Source organism: Phyllostomus discolor, chromosome X, assembly GCF_004126475.2.
Source record: "Phyllostomus discolor isolate MPI-MPIP mPhyDis1 chromosome X, mPhyDis1.pri.v3, whole genome shotgun sequence".
Lineage (NCBI taxonomy): Eukaryota > Metazoa > Chordata > Mammalia > Chiroptera > Phyllostomidae > Phyllostomus > Phyllostomus discolor.
The window spans coordinates 8,196,876-8,214,033 of record NC_050198.1 but is presented as its reverse complement, the minus strand read 5'-3'; positions in this window follow the sequence as shown (position 1 = coordinate 8,214,033).

The window sequence follows — 17,158 nt, the reverse complement described above, 5'->3', positions numbered from 1 at the left end:
CCATTGCATCACCTGGGCATATAATGTCTGGTTTCTATGAACCCTTCATCTAACCTTGGATACACATTAGAATCACCTGTGGAGATTTTTAAAATCCCAAACCTAGGGCCACACCCATCATCATTTAAGTCAGAATTACTGGGGCTAGGGGGTCATGGGCATTCACATTTTTTTAAATCCCTTAAGTGATACCAATGAGCATCCAAAGTTGATAACCTTAGACATAATGATTCTAGCATCCATTGATTATCAATTTTTCTAGATTTATTATCCCATTAGAATTTTGAAAATTGGTAATTTTCTAATTCTATCACTCTTTCTGCATTTATTAGCTATGAAACAGTGCCAAGCATTAGCTTGCACTCAATAAAAAGTTATACATTGATTTGATCTGAAGTTCATGTGTAATGACTATTTGTCATCAAAATCTTTTATAGAATTTCTCTATTTAAAAGATTTAAGTATTTACAAATGGATGTAAATAGGATTTTATTTATTTTTATCAGATTGATGTTTATTTTTATAGATGATAGCTCTCTGGATCATGTCTAAAGTTAAATTTTCCCTCAAAAGCATTCTCCCTCTAAAATCTCAGCTATATGTGTGTTATGTATTATTCATGGTGTGTTAGATTTTTCAGTCCTACACACACTAGGACCATGTGACTTAAATACAAAATAAGGTATTTTGAAGATAAACTTACATCAGAGAAGTAGAGAATGCACACCATCACTGAAGTTCTCATGGCCCCATAGAGACGTGTACCTTAGGCTGGCCATGGCTGGGCTGAAAAGGCAAAGTTCCAAAACACAGATCCCATCTCCCACCATACCCTGCATATTTTAAAGAATGGGGAGTAGGAAACTGTGTAACAATAAAATGTTTATGTTTGAAGAAGTAGCCTGGTTAGAAAGGAGGACTCTCTGGAACAAGCAACTGGCATTTGCTGAGTTAACTCAGACCTGCTAGGTGAGGTCTCTGCTAAACCACTAAAGGAGTGAAGTACATTCCAGGTTTGTGTCTTTCCAGTATCATAAATACATAAAATAAATATCATAGATACATAAGAAATATATGGTATTTATAAATCTACAGGATAAATTTATAAAATATATATCATAAATAATAAGATTAAACTACATAAATATGTATGACTAAACTCACTGAGCATTTACTAGGTACCAGTCAATTCAGCCAGTGCTGCTATTGTTTTCCTCAGTTCACAACACTTGGAAACCATCAATTCTTTCATTTGTTTTTCCTCCAAGATCCACCTGGTAGTTTATGTCTTGTAATATTCATTCATTTGATCTACATTCATTTATTCATGTGTTACTTTATTCAATTATTCAGAAACATTTATTTTATAGGCCTTATTGAGGCATGATATAAGGTCCAGTTATAAACAGCACATAGCATAAGAAGCTTATAATCTAAAAGATGAAAAAATACGCAAAATATGAAAGGTCCCGTCTCTATCCTTTCCTTCCACCCTCCTCTATCATAGTACAAGCTTGAGTGTCCTCCCTATTTGGCTAGCCCTCCTGTTTTCTTTTCTCTCTCTCTCTCTCTCTCTCTCTCTCTCTCTCTGTCTCTCTACTGTTGTTCAAGAACACTTGTCTCCATCTCCCCTCTGGTTACTGTCAGTTTGTTCTTTATTTCAATGTCTCTGGTTCTGTTTTGCTTGTTTGTTTGTTTTGTTGATTAGGTTCCACTTAAAGGTGAGATCATATGGCATTTGTCCCTCATCGCCTGGCTTGTTTCACTTAGCATAATGCTCTCCAGTTCCATCCATGCTGTCACAAAGGGTAGGAGCTCCTTCTTTCTTTCTGATGTGTAGTATTCCATTGTATAAATGTAGCATAGTTGTTTGATCCACTCATTTACAGACAGGTACTTAGGTTGTTTCTGGCACTTGGCTATTATAAATTGTGCTGCTATGAACATTGGGGTGCATAGGTTCTTTTGGATTGGTGTTTCATGGTTCTTAGAATATAATCCCAGCAGTGAAATTGCTGGGTCAAAAGGCAGTTCCAGAGGCAGGAAGATGGCAGTGTTATTGGAAGGAGTGTAATCCCCTTCCCCTATGCGTGAGAGAAACTCGCAGATCTGCAGAGGAACAAAGCAAGGGGCCTACAATATCGCAACATTTATGAAAACAGGACATCACAAATTACAGCGGACATTGAAAAACCAGATGGTAAGGAGACTGCTTCAGGATAATAAGGGCCCAGAGATTAGCGTGGGGACCAGGGAGGTTGCAGCCCCCAGGCCCGGTACTCTCGGGTCTGCCTCAGGGCACCCAGGAGAGCAGAGTCACCACTCCCTCCCTGGACAACAAAGATTGAACAGCACCTGGGGAGGCCTTGTTGCTTGAAGGCACAGAGAGGGGAGTGAGACTGAGAGACAATCATACAGGGGCTGCGAGCACCCACACATAGCCCTGGGAAGAGTGAGTGCCCCAGCCTGCATGACCAAGGATGGCCTGGCTGTGTACCCGTGCCCCCAACCTGGTGAGAGTATGGTTCTGTGGAAGACCCAGACCCCACAACCCTAAACAAGGAAAGGACATGGGCATTCTCGGGTTTCTGGAGCCTTCGGTGGTGAACTCAAGGAAGCAGCTGCCCCTTCGGGATTCCCAACTCTCACACTGTGAACCCGGAAAAGACGTGGGTGCTCTGTGGGCCCCAGAGCTGGGAGACTGGCAGTGAGCTCCAGAGAGCATGCTTGGGAGCACCCATACCCACACCCAGAGTCCTGAGGGAAGGCATCAGATCGGCTCTGGGGTGAGCTGCTGCTAGCCTTGGGGACAGTATGCAAGAGAGACTGACTGAGTTCTGACTGGGAAGAGTGAAAAGCATTCCAATGGCCCCTCAGCCTGCTGAAGCCGCAAGACCAGAAAAACTGGTTTGGCCAGTTAGAAACCAACAAGAGGGTTTGTTTTTGTTTTTGTTTTTGTTTTTGTGGCTGTTGTTGTTGTTTGATTGTTTGATTTTATCTTGTTTTTTAAGTAACTTTTTATTTTTCTAATTCTTATTATTTTGATATCTCTCTATTCCTTTTGTTTCTCATCCCTTCATCCTAGTGTTATTTCTTCTACTCCAAATTTATCTCTCCTGCATTCCATCTTCTGCTTTTTTTTTCCTTTTTCTTTTTGAGCCTGCAAGTTACTGCAAATTTGTATTATCTTTTTCTCACTTTTCTGATATTTTTTATTTTAATAATATTTTGGTATTCCTTTCATTAAAAATTTTATTTATTTATTTATTTATTTATTTATTTATTTATTTAGAGAGGGAAGGCAGGAAGAGAGAGAGAGAGAGAGAGAGAAATCAATGTGCAGCTGCTGGGGGTTATGGCCTGCAACCCAGGCATGTACCCTGGCTGGGAATAGAACCTGTGACACTTTGGTTCACAGTCCATGCTCAATCCACTGAGCTACACCAGCCAGGGCTGTATTTTGGTATTCTTTTTCTTTCAGTATAATCTTCTTTGCTTGGCTGGTTATACCGTCATTTCATAGGTTCCCCCTGTTATCTCATTGACATTGTGTTGATAATTTACTGTCCTTCATTTATGTTCCATTAGTACACCACTCAAGGTTCTATACTCCTTATTCTTGTTATCTAGATCCCGTAGATTCTGCCATATGATTGTCACTTTAATATTACTGTAAGTAAGACCTATTTCATACTATTGTAAATACTACACAACACCCCTGCCAGATCTCAGCCCACTTTGCAATTTCCTGAACTCTATTACCGTGGGGGTTGTCTCTATACTTTTACACACTACTCCTATTTACTTTATTCCCACCCTACCTCAGAATCTGACCTCCCACAGCCTCACAGTTTTCTAGATCCAACTAACAATCCTTTCTTCCCCAATAAGAGTCTTATCTTCTTTCCATCTTTTCTAAAACATGGATACTGGGGTGGAAGATCACAGTTAACACTATACGTAGCCAAAGGACCTCCCATCTCTTCTCTACTGGCTGCTACTGTAAATATCATAGAATACTATCTTGTTGTCTTAAACCATTTTGCCTTACTCCTCCAACTGATCACAAAAAAGAGTAGGGGGAAGCTGTGAACACCAGGATACATGAAGAAGACTACACCACTGAATCCCACAGGTATTCTACCACAGAAGTTCACACCATAAACACAGGGAACCAGAACAGATCAATTTAAGAAACAGAGGCTAACAAGAAGAGTCTCACCAACAATGAGAACACAAAGAAACAATCTCCAAATGAAGGAAAAGGAGGAAGCCTCAGAAAGAATGCTAAATGAACTAGAGGCAACTCAACTATCAGATATTAAGTTCGAAACAATGATTATCAGGAAGCTCAATGAGCTCACAATGAGCTACCAGAAACTACAGGGAAGCTACAACGATCTCACTGAAAACTATATCAACATGAAAAATGAAATAGAAACTATCAACAAGGGCCAAGAGGAAATGAAGAATACAATTTCTGAACCGAAGAACACAGAAGAAGGAATGAAAAGCAGGGTTAATGAAGCAGAAGATCGGATTAGCGAGCTAGAGGACAAAGTAGAAAACAACACCCAGAAAGAGCAAGAAAAGGAAAAGAGGCTCAGAAAGAATGAAGAGGGATTAAGAGAAATGCAAGACAATATGAAACATAATAATATCCATATAATAGGGATACCAGAAGGAGAAGAAGAAGAGCAAGGGATTCAAAACTTATTTGAAAAAGTAATGAAGGAAAACTTCCCTAATTTGATGAGAGAAAAAGTCACACAAAGCCAGGAAACACAGAGAGTCCCAATCAAGAGGAACCCAAAGAGGCCCACCTCAAGACACATCATAATTAAAATGGCAAAATTTCAAGACAAAGAGAGAATCTTAAAGGCAGCAAGGGAGAAATGGGAAGTAACATACAAGAGAGCCCCAATAAGGCTAACATCTGACTTCTCAATGGAAACACTCCAAGCCAGAAGAGAATGGCAAGAAATATTCCAAGAAATGAGAACCAGAGGTCTGCAACCAAGGCTACTTTACCCAGCAAGGCTCTCAATCAAGATAGAAGGCCAAATAAGAAGCTTCCCAGATTAAAGAACTCTAAAAGAATCCACCTCCACCGAACCAGCTCTGCAAGAGATGCTAAAGGGACTGCTTTAAGGAAAGGAAGGAAAAGAGAGAGAGAGAGAGGAACACATGTACATAAATTCAAGGACTAAGTACCTATCAATAATAACCTTAAACATAAATGGATAAAATGCTCCAATCAAAAGATATAGAATAGCTGAATGGATAAGAAAACATAACCTGCACATATGCTGCCTACAAGAGACCCACCTCAGGATGAAAGACCTGCACAGGCTGAAGGTGAAGAGCTGGAAACAAATTTTCTAAGCAAATGGACAGGAAAAAAAAAGCCGGGGTAACAATACTCATATCAGACAAAACAGACTTCCAAAAAAGGGCCATAAAGAGAGACCGAGAAGGTCACTCCATAATACTCAAGGGAAGAATCCACCAAGAAGACATAAATGTTGTAAATATATATGCACCCAACATAGCAGCACCCAAATACATAAAGAAAATCTTAGAGGACTTCAAGAAAGATATTGACAGCAACACGATTATAGTGGGGAATTTTAACACCCCACTGTCAAAAATGGATAGATCTTCCAAACAAAATATCAACAAAGATATAGTGGGATTGAACAATACCCTAGATGAAATAGAATTAACTGATATATACAGAGCCCTCCATCCCAAAAAAGCTAAATACACATTCTTTTCAAATGTACATGGAATATTTTCAAAGATAGACCACATGATGGGACACAAAACAAGCCTAAACAAATTCAAGAAAACTGAAATCATACCAAGCATTTTTCTCAGATCACAGGGGACTGAAACTATAAACCAACCCCAAGGAAAAAAACCCAAAACACTATAAATCATGAAGATTAAATAGCATGCTATTAAACAATGAATGGGTCGAGAATGAAATTAGGGAAGAAATCAAAAGGTTTCTGGAAACAAGTGAAAATGAACTCACGACAACACAAAACTTATGGGACACAGTGAAGGCAGTCCTGAGAGGGAAATTCATAGCGATACAGGCCTACCAACAAAAGATAGAAATATTTCAAACAAACAACCTAACCCTACATCTACAAGAACTCGAGAAACAACAACAAAGACAGCCCAGAGCAAGTAGAAGGAGGGAAATAACCAAGATCAGAGCAGAATTAAATGACATAGAGACTAAAAGCACAATTCTAAGGATCAATGAATCCAGGAGCTGTTTCTTTGAAAAGATAAACAAAATTGACAAGCCTTTAAGCAGACTCATCAAGAAGAAAAGAGAGAGAGGACCCAAATAAACACAATCAGAAATGAAAGAGGACAGATTACAACTGATACCACAGAAATACAAAGCCTTGCAAGAAATTACTATGAAGAACTGTATGCCAAGAAATGTGAAAACCTAGGTGAAATGGACAAATTTCTAGAAAAATATAATCTTCCAAAACTCAATGAAAAAGAAGCAGAAAGTCTGAACCAACCAATAACAACAAAAGAAATTGAAGCAGTAATCAAAAAACTCCCAACACACAAAAGCCCTGGACATGATGGTTTCACAGGAGAATTCTACAAAGCATTTAAGGAAGAGCTAACCCCGATCCTTCACAGACTATTCCAACAAATCCAAAAAGATGGAAGACTCCCAAACTCTTTTTATGAGGCCAACATCATCCTAATTCCAAAACCAGATAAAGACACAACAAAGAAAGAAAACTTCAGGCCAATATGGCTGATGAACATTGATGCTACAATCCTCAACAAAATACTGGCAAACTGCATCCAACAATACATTAAGAAGATCATACACCATGACCAAGTGGGATTCATTCCAGGGATGCAAGGATGGTACAATATTCGCAAATCAGTAAATGTAATACATCACATAAACAAAAGCAAAGACAAAAACCACATGATCATATCAATAGATGCAGAAAAAGCATTTGATAAGGTACAGCACCCATTCATGATAAAAATGCTCAGCAAAGTGGGAATAGAGGGAACATTCCTCAACATAATAAAGGCCATATATGAGAGACCTACAGCCAACATCATACTGAATGGGCAAAAATTAAAATCTTTTCTACTAAGATCAGGAACAAGACAAGGCTGTCCACTTTCACCACTTCTATTCAATATAGTACTGGAAGTTTTAGCCACAGTGATCAGGCAAGAAAAAGAAATAAAAGGCATCCAAATCGGAACAGAGGAAACAAAACTGTCACTGTTTGCAGATGACATGATAATGTACATAGAAAATCCTATAAACTCCACCAAAAAATTGCTTGACCTAATAAATGAATTTGACAAAACAGTGGGATACAAAGTCAATATCCAGAAATCAAAGGCATTTCTGTACACCAGCAGTGAAGCAGCAGAAGCAGAAATCAAGAAAAAAAATCCCATTTGAAATAGCAAAAAGAAAAATAAAATACCTAGGAATAAACCTAACCAAAGAGGTAAAAGACCTGTATTTAGAAAACTACATAACACTGAGGAAAGAAAGTAAGGAAGGCACAAACAAATGGAAACATATACCATGTTCATGGATTGGAAGAATTAATATCATCAAAATGTCCATACTACCCAAAGCAATTTACACATTCAATGCAATTCCTTTTAAAGTACCAATGGCATATTTCACAGACATAGAACAAACACTTCAAAAATTTATATGGAACCATAAACGACCCTGAATAGCTGCTGCAATTTTGAGAAAGAAGAGTAAAGTAGGAGGGATCACAATACTTGACACTAAAGTATACTACAAGGCTACTGTAATCAAAACATCCTGGTACTGGCATAAAAACAGACACATGGACCAATGGAACAGAACAGAGAGCCCACAAATAAACCCAAGTCTCTACGGTAAATTAATATTTGATAAAGGAGGCAGCAACATAAAATGGAGTAAAAATAGCCTCTTCAACAAATGGTGTTGGGAGAACTGGAGAGCTACGTGCAAAAAAATGAAACTTGAGCACCAACTACACAAAAATAAATTCAAGGTGGATAAAAGACTTAAATATAAACCATGGCACCATTAAAATCCTAGAGGAGAATGTAGGTAGGAACTTCTCAGATATTTCAAGCAGAAACTTTTTTACTGACATGTCCCCTAGAGCAAGGAACATAAAGGAAAGAATAAACAAATGGGACCTCATCAAAATAAAAAGCTTCTGCACAGCTAAAGAAAACAGTATCAAAATGAAAGGGGAACCATCTGTATGGGAAAACATATTCGTCAATGATACCTCAGACAAGGGTTTAATCTCCAAAATATATAAAGAATTTACATGACTCCACTCTAAGACAAGCAACCCAACTAAAAAATGGGCAAAGGACTTGAACAGACACTTCTCCAAGGAGGACATACAGAAGATCCAAAGACACATGAAACGATGTTCAATAGTGCTAACTATTAGAGAGATGTAAATTAAAACCACAATGAGATATCACTTCACACCAGTCAGAATGGCCATCATAAAGCAACAAACAAGTGTTGGAGAGGTTGTGGAGAAAAGGGGACCCTAGTGCACTGTTGGTGGGACTGCAGACTGGTACAACCATTATGGAAAGCAGTATGGAACTTCCTCAGAAAACTAAAAATGGATCTGCCTTTTAACCTAGCAATTCCACTGCTGGGACTATATCCTAAGAACCCTGAAACACCAATACAAAAGAACCTTCGCACCCCGATATTCATAGCAGCACAATTTACAATAGCTAGGTGCTGGAAGCAACCTAGATGCCCATCAGTAAATGAATGAATCAAAAACTATGGTACCTTTACACAATGGAATTCTATGCAGCAGAAAGAAAGAAGGAGCTCCTACCCTTTGTGACAGCATGGATGGAGCTGGAGAGCATTATGCTAAGTGAAACAAGCCAGGCAGTGAAAGACAAATACCATATGATCTCACCTTTAACAGGAACCTAAACAACAAAACAAAGAAACAAGCAAAATATAACCAAAGACACTGAAATAGAGGACAGGCTGACAATTACCAGAGGGGAAAGAAGAGGGAATTTCAGGGGAGAATGGGAAGGGTTTACAGGAACACATTTAAAGGACACATGGACAAAAACTAGGGGGAGGGTGGTAATGGGAGGGAAGTGGGGAGGGATGGGTGGGGGGGATTGAATGGGAGTAAAAGGGAGAAAACTGTACTTGAACAATGATTAAAATAAATTTTTTTAAAAGGCAGTTCCATTTTTAGTTTTCTGAGGAAATTCCATACTGTGCAGAGACATCAGCATATACGTGTTAGCAAAAGTCACTACTAGTGTAACCATGGACAATTTAGTCCCTCTAATTCTCAGTTTCCTCAATAAAATGGGGATGATGACAGTACTTCATAGGGCTGTTGTAAGAATTGAATGAGCTAATATAGGTAAAACACCTAACTAGCGTATGAATGTTAGCTATTATCATTGTTAATTTTATTATCATTGATGACAGTAACCCAGGGATGATGATTAAGGTGAGAAAATAAGGTGGCAGATGTTATTGGTACCCTGCCCTTATCATTACATTCTACGTTGTAATGTAATGGGAATTCTACATGCCCATTACATTCTACACACACCAGCCTGACCTCCAACTATTGATTTGCACCTGCAACTCCTTGCCTGAGGGCAGGCAAGAAGTAGCAGGGAATTGATACAGCCTTTAACTAATATCTGATGGGAATGGTGGAGAAATATTTTAGCTCTCTCACTCCACAAGCCGGATAATTCTGAGGCATGTGCTCTATGTAGGATTATGCTCCAGGTGCCCACAGTTGCAAATGGCTTGACATAACACCCATTATTGGCTGCCTTCTCTTACCTGTCTCACTCATCCATTCACCTACTATGATCATCTCTCCCAATAAATGATTTGCATGTAAATCCTTGTCTCAGTGTCTGCTTCTGGGACAACCAAAATTAAGACAGCTAAGGATGAAACCTAGTCTACAGTAACATTCTATGGATGATTGGGGGAAGGGAAACTAGTGATGGAACTAGAGAAGAAATCGGTAAAGAGAGGTACTAAAAAAAGGTGGAAAGTATGGTCCAAAAACCCAAAGTAAAGGAGAGTTTCACAAATGAGGTAGGAGGGAAAAGTATCAAATGCTATGGAGATGAGATGCAAAAAGAACTGGAAACTGTCCATCTGAGTTGGCATCTATGAGGTGCTAGGTGACCTCTGCCAGCAGATTTTTGATATAGTGGTAGAAGAAGCCAGATGGCAGTGGGTTGAGGAAGTGAGTGGGAGGTGAAAAAGTGGAGGCAGAAAGTGTAGGCTATTGATTTAGGAAGTCTGGCTGTGATAGAGAGAGAGAGAGAGAGAGGCAGAGACAGAGACAGAGACAGAGACAGAAGGGGGGACAGGAATGAATAGAGGCACACATGGAAATTTTTTATTTACCTTTAAGATGAAAGATGGATATATTCTTATTAGATGATGAGAGGGAAAAAACATGAAATGTGCTTAAAAACATATTATTCTTGATATAATGCTTTTACCACTACTGTATTCCAAAGTTTCCCCATATTTTCCTTTTCATCAATAACTTTTTATTGAGCACATACTGTCTGCAAAAGCACTGGTAAGTGTTGAGAAAACAAAGTATAAGACACAGTTCCTGACTTCAAAGAGGTTACACTCTAGTATGGTGAAGTGAGATATCAACATATGAAAAGTAATTAAAATTTTCAGAGGTTATTAAAGGGGTTATTGAACATTTAGATGATGAAATGAGAGGCACAGTTAATAATTTAGTAGTTCAAAGGAACATAGGACAGGTGGGGATAGCTTCATGAGTTTCAGATATAGATGATTTGGCAGAAAAACTCACTGGGGAGAAGGGTTCAAAGGGGGAAATTTAAGAGAGGGAGAAGTTGGTAACAGATCTGGAAGGGGGTCGAATGTTGAACTAAATTTTAAAACTTGGACTTCATTCAATAGGTGAAAAAGGAGCCATTTAGATTTTGTGAACATAGTAAAAAGCAATATTGTGCAGAAAGTATTTTGGAAAGGGCATGCAGCATGGTTTCTAAAACAAAACAAAGGCAGTTTTGACCAGGCAATCCCACTGCTGGGACCATACCATAAGAAGCCTGAAACACCAATCTAAAAGAACCTATGTACCCCAATGTTCATAGTAGCACAATTTACAATAACCAAGTGCTGGAAAAAACCTAAGTGCCCATCAGTAAATGAATGGATCAAAAAACTGGTACATTTACACAATGGAATACAACACAGGAGAAAGGAGCTGTTAGCCTTTGTAACAGCATGGATGGAACTGGAGAGCATTATGCTAAGTGAAATAAGCCAGGCGGTGAGGGACAAATACCAAAGGATCTCACCTTTAAGTGGAACCTAATCAACAAAACAAACAAGCAAACAAAATACAACCTAAGACATTGAAATTAAGAACAAACTGACAGTAACCAGAGGGGAGGTGGAAGGGGATAATGGCGGGGAGGGAGGAACTGTTTTCAGGCACAACTATAAAGGACACATGGACAAAACCAAGGTGGGGGGTGGAAGAAGGGAGGGAGGTGGGCATGGCTGGAGTTGGGGGGGGAGTGGTGTGAGGAAAATGGAGACAAGTGTGCTTGAACAATAATAAAATAGTTTTTAAAAAACTTGTTAAATCTGTAAGAGAAAAATTACACCGTCATTTCCATTTTCATTACCTAAATTTCCAATGAGGTTAATTTTTTGGACCTGTTGGCTGACCATTTCTCTTTCCCTTTTGTAAACTGTCCACATTATTTGCTAATTTTTTACTGGTTCTCACGGTATTTCTAATCACTTTGTATATATTAGTGACATCTTTATTTATGCAAAAAAATCATATTGCTATTTGTCCTTTCAATTTTTGATGTAAAATAGTTTAAATGACATAGCAAAGTAGCTCCCTTGATGTGCTCTATTGAAACATCCTTGGACACAAGGATTTTTTTTTAAAGAAATAAAAACAGTTTAAATATTTCTTGAAGTCAAACCTAACCTTTCTCTCTTTGAGATTATACCTGTTACACTTGAACTTTGAAAGTCTTTTTCCATCCAGAGATTAAGTAAATAGTCACTTATATTTTCTTCTAGTGTCTTACAGTTTGTATTTCTGCATTACATTTCTCTTACAACCAGTAAAGTATTGTTACAGAACACACAAGGGGGGCCTGGGACGATATACTATTATTGAAAGAAGGCCCTGGGTCCGTTATGTCCGCCGCCAGGGGAAAGACATCTCTCAATGCCAGAGATTCGTGAAAAGGAAAGGAAACGTTTATTTAATGCTATACTAACTTAAAGTAGTGACCTAATGTCTTTACCAAAATCCCAAAGTCCCTTAAAACACCCACAAACAGACACAGTCCTTCCTTCCTTCCCCCTTTGCCCAGTCCAGAGTACCGTGTCTCAGGAAAGGAAATAGAAGTCCATGGCTCAGGCAGTCCTCTGGCTCTTCCCAGTTAGAACTCCATCTCGACTGGGGTTCCCGGCACCCTCCGCTGAGTCACCGGGATCTCTGCTAAAACCAGGTGGTGGTTCCCCCTTCTAAAGCTGTGGGGGTGCCCACTCTGCCAGGCTTGTGGTCCTCTCTCTCTCTCAGGGCTGCAGGAACGGAGAGTCCCCACTCTGCCAAAACTGCGTGGTTCTCCCTCTCTCAGGGCTGCAGGAGTCTCCACTCCGTCAAGGCCGCGTGGTTTCTCTCCTCAGGGCTGCGCATGGCTCTCCTCCCTAAAGCAGCACGGTTCTCCTTCTCTCAGGGCTGTGCATGGCTCTCCTCCTCTGGGCTGCACATGGCTCTTCTTAAAGCAGCCTGGTTCTCCTCCTCAATGGCTGTACATGGTTCTATACTCCATCAAGTCTGCGTGGTTCTCCCTCAATGGCCGCCAAATCTGGGTTTTAAATCCCCGCGGCCAATCTTCCTCTGCAGCCTCATTTCCGACTCCTCCCACACTCGGCTTCACATGCCAGAACTCTTGTTCTTCTAGCTTTACTGGGCTGCCATCATGAGTCTGGGCAGGCGTGGCCCCATGTCCTGGAGCCAATCTTCTCTGAGCTCCCACGCAGGCGCTATAACTCAGGGGACCTGCCCTCCCCAGTCTGGGTGGGGAAGTTACTTCTGTTCCCCTGTCTTAGAGCTGATCACGGCTACTTAACATATCCATGCAACCAGCCAAAGGCCATAGATATGCTAAATCACTAACCCAGAGGTTAGCTGCAAGGCTGTTGCTATGCAAAACAGCTCTCAATGGCCCTGCTCCATTTGTCCCTTCCCCCAACCCACACCCTGGGGCGGGGGATGGAGACATCTTAAAATCTCCTGGACACCTTAAGTTCTGGACCTCATTTCCAATGCCTATTTGGGGCCCCCCTCTTGGCTGCACCCTGTAACAATATGACATGAAACTGATTTCCCACTCTCCCAAATGCAGTACCTGCAAGTCCACTTTTTATTTATTAAGTTCTTGTGCCCATTGTTATATGATATCTCCTTTGTAATGGATCACAGTGTTTTAATTATTGAAGCTTTGCAATAGGTTTTAGTATCTGCCACAGGAACAGTAGTATAATCCCCTCCCAATATTTTCTCAGCTATTTTCATCTATTTATTTTTATATGAACTTTAGAATCATTGTATCAGGCTACCCAAAAACTCCAACACCTGTTTATGTTAATTATATCAAATTTAAATATTAATTAGAGAAGAATGGATATATTAAAAAGATTTAGTACATCCATTAAGAAAATGGCGTCTCAAATCATTAATCTCTTCTTTTTTAAATATATGTTATTAATTATGCTATTACAGTTGTCCCAATTTCCCCCTTTCCCCCCTCCACCCAGTACCCCCATTGCCTCCAGCAATTCCCCCTTAGTTCATCTCCATGGGTCATGAATATAAGTTATTTGGCTTCTCCATTTCCTATATTGTTCTTAACATCCCCCTGCCTATTCTGTACCTACCAATTTGTACTTCTTAATCCCTGTACCTTTATCCCCAACCCCCTCCTTCCCCCTCCCAACTTATAACCCTCCAAATGAGCTCCATATCTTTGATTCTCTTTCTGTTCTACTTGTTTGCTTAGTTTATTTCTTAGATTCAATTACTGATAATTATGAATTTATTGCCATGTTAGTGTTCATAGTTTTGATCTTTTCCTTATATAGTTCCATTAACTTTTCATGTAGTAATGGCTTGGTGATGATGAACTCCTTTAGCTTTACCTTGTCTGGGAAGTGCCTTATCTGCCCTTCCATTCAAAATGATAGCTTCGCTGGATAGAGTAATCTAGGTTGTAGGTCCTTGCTTTTCATCACTTGGAATACTTCTTGCCCATCCCTTGCTATCTGCAAAGTTTCTTTGGAGAAATCAGCTTATAGACTTATGGAAACTCCTTTGTAGGCAATTCTCTGCTTTTCTCTTGCTGCTTTTAAAATTCTCTCTTTATCTTTAATCTTTGGCATTTTAATTATGATATGTCTCAATGTGTTACTCTTTAGGTTCACCTTGTTTGGGACTCTCTGTGCTTCCTGAACTTATATGTCTATTTCCTTCACCAAGTTAGGGAGGTTTTCTTTCAATTATTTTTGCAAATAAGTTTTCAATTTCTTGCTCTTCTCTTTTTGTCATCCCTATGATTTGGACATTGGTACATTTAGAGATCTCCCAGAGGCTTCTTAGTCTATTCTCATTTTTTAAAATTATTTTTTCTTCTTGCTGTTCTGTTTGAATGCTTTTTTCTTCCTTATGTTCCAAATCATTCATTTGATTCTCAGCTTCATCCCCTACACTGTTGGTTCCCTGTAGATTTTTCTTTATTTTACCTAGTATAGCCTTCATTTCTGCCTGGGTGATTTTTTATGCTGCTGTAGTACCCAATGAGTTCCTTGAGCATCCTGATCACTGGTGTTTTGAATTCTGCATCTGATAGGTTGCTTATCTCCATTTCATTGAGTTCTCTTTTTTTATTTTAATCATTGTTCAAGTACATTTTTCTGTCCTTTACTCCCATTCCAGCCCACCCACCCATCCCTCCCCACCTCCCTCCCATTTCCACCCCCCCCCCCAGTTTTTTGTCCATGTGTCCTTTATATTTGTTCCTGTAAACACTTCCCATTCTCCCCTGAAATCCCTTCCCCTCTCCCCTCTGGTCACTGTCAGCCTGTCCTCTATTTCAGTGTCTTTGACTATATTTTGTTCATTGAGTTCTTTTTCCAGAGTTTTCTTCTGTTCTTCATTTGGGCCATATTTATTTGTGTCCTCAATTTGGCAGCCTTCTTGTGTTTGTTTCTGTATATTAGGTAAAGCTGTTTTGACTCCCTGTCTTAGCATGGCCTATTGTAGAAAAGCCAACCTGTGAGTTGTCTGGGATGGGAACCTAGGTGATAGCCAGGTCAGGGCTACCCATTTCATTGTTCTGTGGCTCTGTGTCAGGAAGCGCTTGGAGATGAGACAATGCTGCTACCTAGCTTCTGGAGATTTGCTCCAGAGGAAGCTGTCTCCCAGAACTCACCCTGTTTCCAGTCACTTCACTTTCTCCCCATATGCCAATTGTGCTCTTCCAGCTCTTACCCTGGTGCTGAATCCCAGAGCGGGTGGGTCTGCATATATCCTAAAGACCTTTGTGGGCCCTTTAAGATGGGTCTCATGAGAATCCTGCAGTTTCCAACCCCCATTGGTTTTTACAGCCAGAAGTTATGGGGACTTATCTTCCTCACACTGGAACCCTAGGCTGGATGGTCTTATCTGGGTCTGGGATCACTCACTCCTAAGGTATCATTCCCAATTTTTATCCACCACACATGAATGTGGGACCACCAGTTCTGCCACCTCTTCATTCCTCTCTGTGCCTTTCCACCTTTCCCTGATTCTCTGTTCTTCTCCCCATGTCTCTGGGTCTCTGTCACCCATCTGGATGAATGTGGTTTCTTTAAATCATTGGTTGTTGGACTTCCATACAGCTCAATTTTCTCATGAATTTGGGTGATATTTGTTTTGTAGTCTAGCTGTAATTTTTGCCATAGTTGTGTGAGGAGGCAAGCCATGTTTACCCACACCTCCATCTTGACTGGACTCTTCTTTCAATCTCCCACAAGCTCCTAAACTTTTCTTACAAAGTTTATGCGAATAGTGATGTTCTTGTTCCTATTTCAAAAGGATATTTTTGTCCCATAATCTCTTTTTTCTGATTATCTTTGTTACAGAATACATCTATTTATTTTTGTATATTTGGTTTTTTTAATTCCAGCCACTATGCTGAAATCTCAATAATTATGATTACTTTTAGTTGATTCTTTTGAGTTTTTTCCTTTCTTTCATACCTATTTCTACTACATCTCCTTTATTTTTGTTGTTTAGCATTTAATTTTTATTTTCATTTTCCAGAACTTTTAAAACAATTAAATAACATTTTGGGCAGTATATCACAATTAATTGGATATGTACTTCTATTTTGAGAGTAATATTGTTATTAATACTATGCAAGTTTTTCTTTTCTTTTTAAAACTATTTTTAAGATCAGACTTCCAACCAAGACAGAGACATAGGTAGACACACTGTGCCTCCTCACACAACCAAAATAAGGACAACAACATTTTAAAAACAAAAAACAACCAGTACCGACAGAAAATTGAACTGTATGGAAGTCCAACAACCAAGGAGTTAAAGTAGACACATTCATCCAGACCAGTAGGAGGGGCAGAGTTGGGCAGGCAGGCAGAGAGGGATTGCAGCAAAGCGGTGGCTGGCAGACACTGGATGCGCAAGGCAGCAGCTGGCACACCCAATGAGGTGGTGGATTATGGAGGGGCACAGCACACAAGGTGGCTGGTGGACCAGGTGGTCCCACATTCACTCACAAATAAACCAGGCAAAACTGGGGAGCTAGACAGACCATGCAACCCAGGGCCCCAGCACGGGGAAAGAAAGCCTCAAAACACAGATTGAAAACACCTATGGGGGTTGCCGTGCTGGGAGAAACTCCCAGCCTTGTAGGAGAGTTTGTTGGAGAGACCCACAGGGTCCCAGGACATGCACAAACCCACCCACATGGGAATCAGCACCAGCAGGGCCCAATTTGCTTG